Below are 9,413 nucleotides of genomic sequence, written 5' to 3' on the forward strand. Positions count from 1 at the left end.
ACTAAGCTAGAATATTTCAGGCAAGAGTTGGCCATTCCTACCGATGTCCACCTTAGGTTGGCAAGGGAGGAGGACTCCATCATGCCTGATGGGGACTCTATGCCTTTCCCAGTAGTAGCCTTCATTGAGTGTGGGCTAAGGTTCCCCCTTGACATCCTCTTCCGCCAAATCCTGCACTACTATAAGCATAACCAGATGCAATTAGCCATTAACTCTCATCGAGTCATAAACGGTATAATTTCCTTAGCCGAAAAAGAGAACGCAAGGATTACTCTTGTGATAACCCTGGTCCATGTGATGCTAATTAATCTTTATTATGATTGTGATTATGTGCATGATATGATTTTGAGTGCCATTTATGTGAATATATGTGGTTTTGAATTTCTATCTGTTCATCATAGGGAAATCTGCTTGATTATCTGCTTTAGAATTTAAATTGAAGGCCCTATCGGCCACAGAACCTGAAATTGATTACGTCATTGTGATTAGCGTAATTTTTAGAGCCTACGGTGAAATTTAATTGAAAATTGATTCGGATCAAAATAATTAGATTTAGAATGATTAATTAAATGCTATTAATTAGCTATAGTCAAATTGGATTAAGAGAGGCACTATATAAGGGCCTTATTACACTTTAGACCCTCATTTGGTGAACTCAAAATTTGAATTTGCTCTCTAGAGAGAGAGTGTGTCGATTCTAGAGAGAGAGAGGGAAAATTGTGCATTTTGACTCAAAGATTATGGATTGGGAAGCTACACTCAAGATTAACAAGAATTTGTGAAGATTGAAGCTCCTAGGTGAGTATTTGAGCATACATTCATAAGTTAAGTTTGTAATTTTGTGAATTCAAAGAAAGTATGTAATCAAGAACAAGAATTGTGTTATAAATGAAGAATTTAAAGCTTATATGTACATGCATGTGAGAATTTGCCATGAAGTTGTGTAATTGAGCATGAAAAATATGATCCATGTAGGATTGTGGTTAAAGTTCATGCTTTTAATCATCATTTGTATCATCTAAGTTGGAAATGGAAGTTGTAACTCACATGCAAGTGCAATTCATAGAAGCATGAGTGCTGGATGCATGAAATTGAAGTATTGATGATGGGTTTGATATAAATCATGTGTGTATGTAAGTAATTCAGGGAAATTAAGCTTCATAATGTTGTAATCTAGCATTTGTATCATATTAGAAGGGTTGCATGTGAAGTATAAGTCATGGTATGCAAGTTATTTGAGTTTGAATGCAAGATTGAGCCTCAAGAACAGTTCTGGAAAACCCAGAATTTGGCATGTCCGCTCGAGCGGGGAAAGCGCCGCTCGAGCGGGAAATACGAGCTCCCAGTATTTTTGCAGACATTAATGTCCGCTCGAACGGAAAGTTCACGCTCGAGTGGGGAGCCATGTAGAGTGACTTCCAGCTCGAGCGCCTGACTTCACGCTCGAGTATAAAAATGAGGCAACCAGTATTTCTGCAGACCCAATGGGTCCGCTCGAGTGAACAAAGCCACGCTTGAGCGGGGATCCCTGTTTCAGACATTTTGAAAAGTGGTTTTATGATTTGTTTTCCGTTCTCTTTCATTTCTAAGCACCCTTAGGCATGCATTGAGCATTGTGAATAAGTTAAAATGATAAGAAGAAGCCTAAGAGGAATGTAGGAATTAAGAACGGATTGAATCGTTTGTAACCCATATGTGTTATGTAATGTGTAGGGTCGAGTTCAAGGTCAAATCCACCGGTAGAACACTGTGAGTAATATCTTAGTAAAGATATTTTTAAGTATGTTACTTTCCAAATGCTACTTCTGTATAAGCTTTATGGATTTTACTAATTTGAAATATGAATGAGCATTCTATATGCCTAATTTTGTACAAGGCCATTTGATACGTTTGATGTATCTGAATTAGGCCTAAGGCCATTTGCTGTTTGCCGTTGATGTGTTTGATATAATTGAATTGGGCCAAAAGCCGTCGGACATGAACGACTGGGCCAAAGGTCATTAGATACAATTGACTGGGTCGAAGGCCGTTTGACATACGAATGATTGGGCCAAAGGTCGTCTGACACGAGTGATAGTCTGACATGAATGATAGTCTGACACGAATAATAGTCTGACATAATTGATAGTCTGACATATGAATGATTGGGCCAAAGGCCGTCTGACACGAATGATAGTCTGTTATGAATGATTGGGCCAAAGGCCGTCTGACATGAATGATGGTCTGACATGAATGATTGGGCCAAAGGCCGTTAGACATGAATGCAAAGATGGGCCAAAAGCCGTTCGAATATGTCATTTGATGTGTTGGAACACCGTGATGGGCCAAAGGCCGTTTGAATGAAAAGGATCACGATCATGAATATGAAATACGCATGAATATGAATATAAAGAGAATGGGCCTGAGGCCGTTTAATACGCCTGATATGTTCGAATTGGGCCCGAGACCGTTTGATATGTTTGAATTGGACCAAAGGTCGTTTTGAATAAAGAGTTGGCTGGACCAAAGGTCGCTTTGTATAGATGGACCTGAGGTCGTATTGTTTTATATAAGAATTGGACCTGAGGTCGTCTGCACATGGATATGATGTGTTGGACCCGAGGTCGTCTTGCTTTGTTGAAATTTGTAAGTTTGGTGTGAATGAGAATAGTGGTTCAAATATGTACATTATAAGTATGATTCATTTATGAACGAATCTCATTCATTAACCTCTTTATTTTGATATTATTCACTGGGCGTTAGCTCACTCTCATTTATAAGTATGTAGGTGAGCAAAGGGACGTTCAACCCCAGCCTTAGTGGAATTTAAGAAAGGAACCCGAGTTTTGTGAAGTCAGCCCAGGTGCCTTACGCAAGAGGCTTGTTTATGATCTTTTGTACTTCTTTGCTACTTCTATTGGTCATGATAGACCATTTATGTGTATAAGCTTTTAGCATGGCTAACTATGTGTTTGAATGATCCTGAATGTACAAGATGTTAACCACTAATACGTGGTGTGAGTTATTATTAAGTTTATGTGAAATGTTTTGATATGCCATGTAAGCATAGCTCATTGGACAAAATTTTTAAGCTTACTTCTGTTTGGCCCCTTAACTTTGATGGAATATCTTTTGTTTTGATTTGAGGCTGTAGGTAATCTCATGATTACTGGTCGGTTATGACCTTAATCTATAGGGGCGGGTTCAGGTCATGACAACTCTTGCCGACATCCAGTATTGTTACACCAAGTGCGGCCTGAAGTCAGAAAAGGGCTATATCTATTACCTTAAGCCGAGATCCACATAATATAAACTTGTCGCCGACCTTCCAGACTCCAACAAGGGTGCTGGAGACGATTATTTCATCATCTTGAGCAACTAGGAGTTCCCTCTAGAGGATGACCTTCACCTCTACCTTTTAAGCCGAACAGTGTTCAGAGAGGGAGATGGTATGAGCCAAGTGTCACTTTTCTGGCTTTCAAGTCTTTATTATTGTTATTCCTTTAATATGTTCTAATGGTGGTTATTTACTTTGCAGCCCTTCCTCAACCACCCAAGGATTTTCACAAGACGTTCTACCCTAGTGAGGATTTCAAGAAATTGTTGGGTTTTCCAGTGACAAACGGAAAACCTCTCTGATGCTCAGTTACATTCCTACATACAAATTCACTCTGCCCGACGTCCCGAAGAAGAGCAAGTCTCCTCCCTCAGCAACAACTCCTCAAGCCGAGTCATCATCAAGGCCAGACCAGGGATCAACCTCTGACCCAGTAGAATAGCCATCAACCTCTGCTCCATAACTGATTCCACCTTCTTATCGCCAATGCCGACGTCGAGCTCCACTACTCGCACCAGCAGGCAGGACTCGTAGCTGAAGACGCTGAAGTGCCGAGGCGCCCTCTTATGATCTAGTCAATCCTCCCACTACCCTACCAGCAATTCATTTCGGCACAAGAGTCACAGTTGCCGCGACCTCCAACGAGATGGGACGTAAGAAGGTTGTTGCCGAAGACCTCTTGGCCGACATCCCAGGTATCGTTACGGTCCAATCTTCCCCATCGTAATCTCAACCAAAGCCAAAGCCAAAGCCAAAAAGGCTAAAGAAAGCAAAACCAAAGGCAACGGTGACTCAGATTGATTCTAAGGATACCTTACCGATTTCAAAAATGGCTGAGGCGGAAAAAAGTGCCTCTGCCGCCGAAAAGAGGACCCCAGAGGCTACTCCCTTCGAATCCACCCGGTCAAAGAAGCCGAGGTCGGAGTCAGCTACAACCTCGGGATCCCTGAACTTTGATGCCCCTTAGGCCCCTTCAATCACAATCGAGGACCAGCCAGTCAGAGTCGGCGATAGCACGACTAACATTGAAGTCGGCTTTGCCCTCTCTACTGCCTTGCTCCTTCCCCAAGACCTCGAATGCAACGCCGAGGTCAGTGAATACAAGAATTTCGCTCTGATGTTGCAGCATTCTGTACAAGTAAGCCCCCAACACTTGGTACTCTCCATTCTCTGTTTTTCCATACTTAGAGAGTTTTATTAACTTTTGTTTTTTTCATTTCTTCCAGGCGATCTAGTACGCCTACTCCGTCATGATGTAGGCCTTTGATATTAAGAAGGAGTTGACCTGCAAGACCAAGGAAGTTGTTAGCTGGCTCAAATCGCTAAACAACGCCGAGGCCAAGATGAGAACATTGATAGATCAGGCCAAGGCAGCCAAACAAGCCCAAGACGAGGCCGAGGAAAAGGCAGAGGTTGCTATAGTTATCACTGAGGTCCTCAAGGCCAAGAAGAAAGAGACCGAAGAAAAAATTGCCAAAGTCCAAGTCGAGTTCCTTACTGCCTTGGCCACAAAGGACGCCGAGATCAAAGCGGCGGACGAGAAGAGAAGGCATACGCCGAGGGGGTAGCCGACGTCTGCGAGGACTACAAGAAGCAAATGAAAAAGGCATGCAACAAGGGTTACACCCTTGGCTGGATGGCTGCCTTGAAGGAGTTGGTTGTTCCCGAGGACTTAACTCTCTGAGATAACAACCTCCTCGTCCTGCCATTTCCCCTCACTCCAAGCTAATCCGAGGATGAGGCTGAGTCCAAGGAAGATGTCGAGGCTGACAAGTCTGAGAAGGTCAAAGCTGCTGGGGCCAAGTCCCCAACTCTGAATGAGCAAGTCTTAGACTTGACTCAGGATGAGGGGGACGAGGTCTCAAAAGATGCCTCCCCCGGGAAAACAACATTTGAGGAGCATATCGCCGAGAAGAGCCTCGACTAGACTCTTGAAGAGATCGATGTCGATCTCGCAGCTGAGAAGGCTGCCAAGAAGAGTTCCCAGATATCTTCTGAGCCCCAAACCCATCCAGCTAATGACGCCGAATAGTCTAGTTTTGAAGCTTTTACTTATTTCTTGTACCTTGTGTTTTTTTCTTTTGAACAATGTTTAGCTTTTATTTGGCCGATGTGCCTTTTTGTACTCTGAACAAGTAATCTTCAATGTCAGGCCGAAGTGCCGTTTTATACTTGAATTTCCTTATCTGAACGCATTCTATAATTTCTTCTCTCAAGTGTTTTGTATGCTTGTAAGCTCTACTGTGTCCATACTTAGAATATTTTGCAAGTCTTCAGTTTATTCCTTTAGATGTATATTCTCCTTGGATTAACATACCTCGGACATACCTATTGACTATTTATCTCGGCCTTGCCTTAACACTTAAAAAAATATTGTAAGAAAGTTTTCACTAGTGTTTATCTAAAACTTGCCATTCACTTTCAATTATCAAGACTTCTGTCCTCAATTATCTCAAAGCTTGGTAATTTGGTCATCTCGGCAACCAGGAATGTACTTCTTTGTAATATTACCTCGGCGTATCTTTAACTTGTAAATTTTTCTGAAATTTCAACAAGTGTTTAAGCCAACTCCAGTTTGTAAAATGTTTGACAAGACTTCCCAGGCTTTTAAACTTTCCTTATTAATCTCCAGCTCTCTACCCCCTAATGTGAACCTAAGTTTCACTTATGCTCACATTAAGCATGTACCTATGATCTTGTCGCCGAAATCAGATTCAAACAGAGACTGGCCGAGGTTGACCTCGGTCTCTCTGTTAATTTAACTGATATGTACTTAGTATTATTCAAAGTTTTCACTCCATCGACACAGTAAATCTAGGTTAATTCAACTTAGTTCAACTCTATTATATGCAAGTATAATTTCAACTCTGCCATATAATGAGTCTAAGTTATTCATCATGTTTCAATAAAAAATATTGCCAACTTAGTTCAACTCTATTATATGCAAGTATAATTCAACTCTGTCATATAATAAGTCTAAGTTATTCATCATGTTTCAATCAGAAACATCGCCAACTTAGTTCAATTCTATTATATGCAAGTATAATTTAACTCTACCATATAATAAGTCTAAGTTATTTATCATGTTTCAATCAGAAACATTGCCTAAGGACTGGTCAATCGTTTTTCACAAGTTTGAAAAAATCGAGCTAAAATTTTATTATAATTTCGGCTAATAACAAAAGACTTAAAAAAAAGGAGGAAATCTAATGATAGAAAAACTTCAGGTTACAAGTATTCCAGGGTCATGGCAACTCTTTGCTTTCAATGTCTTCAACCCGATATGCCCCATTGCCCAAGACTGAGATGATTCTATAAGGTCCCTCCCAGTTTGGGCCAAGTTTGCCCTCTCTGGGATCCTTCTTGTTGCAGATGACCTTTCTTAGGACGAGGTCCTCAACTTGAAACTCTCGTGGATTGACCTTCTTGTTGTAAGCCCTAGCAAGCTACTGCTGGTATGCCCCAGCTGAATTGCTGCTTTCTCCATTCTTTCTTTTAACAGATCCAGATCTCGGGCTAGGAATGCCTCATTGGTCCCATTCTCAACTCCCTGGGTCCTGATCCCTTGGATGCCGACCTCCAGTGGGATAACTGCTTCTGTGCCATAAGCCATGGTGAATGGGGCCTCCCTAGTTGATCTTCTTGGCGTCGTCTGATATGCCCAGAGTACATTGGGTAACTCATCCACCCATTTTCCCTTTGCTGCTTCCAGCCTCTTCTTGATCCCATCCAAGATAACCTTATTGGAGGCTTCTGCTTGACCATTACTTTAAGGGAAGCTTGGGGTAGAGTAATAGTTCTTGATTTTGTACTTTGCATAGAAGCTCTAGATTAGCTTACTGTCAAACTGTGTACCATTGTCTGTTATTATCGCCCTTGGGATCCCAAACCTAGTGATGATGTTCTTCCATACGAAGTTCTTTACATCAATGTCCCGAATCTTTGTAAGGGGTTCAGCTTCTACCCACTTGGTGAAGTAATTTCTTGCCATTAGCAGGAACTTCCTTTGTCCAGTTGCTTGAGGCAGTTGTCCAACAAGATCCATGCCTCATTGGGCAAATGGCCAAGGGCTAGACACTGGGTTCAAATCTGCTGCTGGTTGGTGTATCAAAGGTGCAAACCTTTGATACTTCTCACACTTTCTGACATAAGCTTCAGCATCTTTCTGCATATAGGGTGTAACAACCCCTATCCCTGATTAACGTTAATCCATGATTAATTATGCCTAATTAGTAATTAAGGTGAAATTCTGGAGTAAATTGCATGTGTGCGTTGCATTATAGTGTTTATATTTGTTTAACGTAGAAAGATCTGTTCATGTTTTTCTTTCGGTTTGCGAATTGAAGGCCTTATCGGCATCCGATTCAGAAATTGACTTGATTTATGTGTTAATTGGGATTTTTAGAACTTTATGGTAGGTTTAATTGAAATTTGGTTTGGAACAATTAAATTAGATTAATTTAATGCCCATTTATTTGGCCTTATTTAATTACACTTCTACTTAAGCCTACATAAGGCTTATATACCTCATTTTGAGCCTTTTGTTTTCATATCATCTTTGAGCCTCCAAGAGGTAAAAACGTCAGAGAGAGAATTAGGGAATGAGAGTTGATCTCAAGAAAGAAAAGGAAGAATTTCTAGGCAAATAAGGGGAAAATGGAGAATTGAGCTAGGATTCACCAAGAGTTCAAGAGTTGAGAACTTTAGGTAGGTCTTACATCCCTTAAACTTTCATTTTGACTCACACCTACAAGAATTCAAGAGAATTATGTTGATTGATGCAAGAATTGAGCTAAGATTAAGGAAAATTAAGTTGTACCATGCATGCATGTCCATACTGAAAATCCTAAGTGATTCGTGATTAGATCAAGATTAAAATATTTCAATTCCCCATCATTCAAAACACACAATCTAAATCATCAAGCACTTACGAAAGTGATTTAGATTTTTTTTTCGAAATAAAAAATCGACACAAACGATTTTTTACATGGAAAAGCCATAATTGAAGAACATTCAATTGTAATAAAAAACCACGGGCGAAACACCACTAATCAATCCACTACTGAAGAAAGAAAGATTACAAAGATAACAAACAAATTACCCAACTCATCCAATTTGTCTTCAAACCTTTTGTAACTCTTTCACCAAGCCTTCGTCTCGGAACTGATTAATCTGAAGTTGAATCCACAACTTCACTTGTCGAATCAACGACTACGTATAGAATCAAACTCCTTTGAAACTCCACGTTTGAATCTTCAGAATCCACCGAAGAAGACTACTTTTGTATGTAATCAATCAACCTCCTTGATGTATGTATCTTAGATCATAGGTTACAAACCCTCTCAAATATATCAAGGAAAACTTACCAAAAACTTCAGAAGAAAACTTCAAACAAAACCCTAAGACCCTTAAACAAGATCTAGCAAAAGTAACCTTAGAATAGAACCAACATGCGAATATATAGACACAGAGATCGCGCGGTCCGCTCAAGCGTGGGAATTGACGCTCGAGCGGGAACTCTATATTTCTTGTTCTATACAGGGTTCACGCTCGAGTGGAAGATCCCACGCTCGAGCATCCAAACACATCACCCAACATTTTTGCAAACAAACCAGATTTTGTAGGAGTGAAAACCCCGCTCGAGCGTCACTTTCCCCGCTCGAGCCGGAAGACTAAAACTGAAAAATTGGAAAATTTGCAACATGATTACACATTTAGTTTTTCCATGGATTTTGACAACAAGAGGCTCCTAACAATCTCCCCATTTTGTCAAATCCCGGACAAAACTATTCTAAAACAATTTTCCTAACAAAAGCCAAAAGAACAAACCAGCAAATCAAAACAACCTACAACCTCCTCAAAAACAAAATAAACACTGAAATCATGAACCATGCAAGGCTTGAGCAATTCCCCTGAAAAGATAAAACGTACAAACCAAAATCGTGGAACTAGATAAATAGCAACAGATATGTATATAAAAAAAAACACTATAAGAAACAATATACCCATCCAACTGATCCAAACTATATTAAGTATATAACCCATAACTACAGTATTAAAAGTATATAAACAAACAAACCAGTCCCCCTTTTTGTCC

The sequence above is a fragment of the Camellia sinensis genome, chromosome 5, assembly GCF_055761805.1.
Source record: "Camellia sinensis isolate YWXY chromosome 5, ASM5576180v1, whole genome shotgun sequence".
Taxonomy (NCBI): Eukaryota; Viridiplantae; Streptophyta; class Magnoliopsida; order Ericales; family Theaceae; genus Camellia; species Camellia sinensis.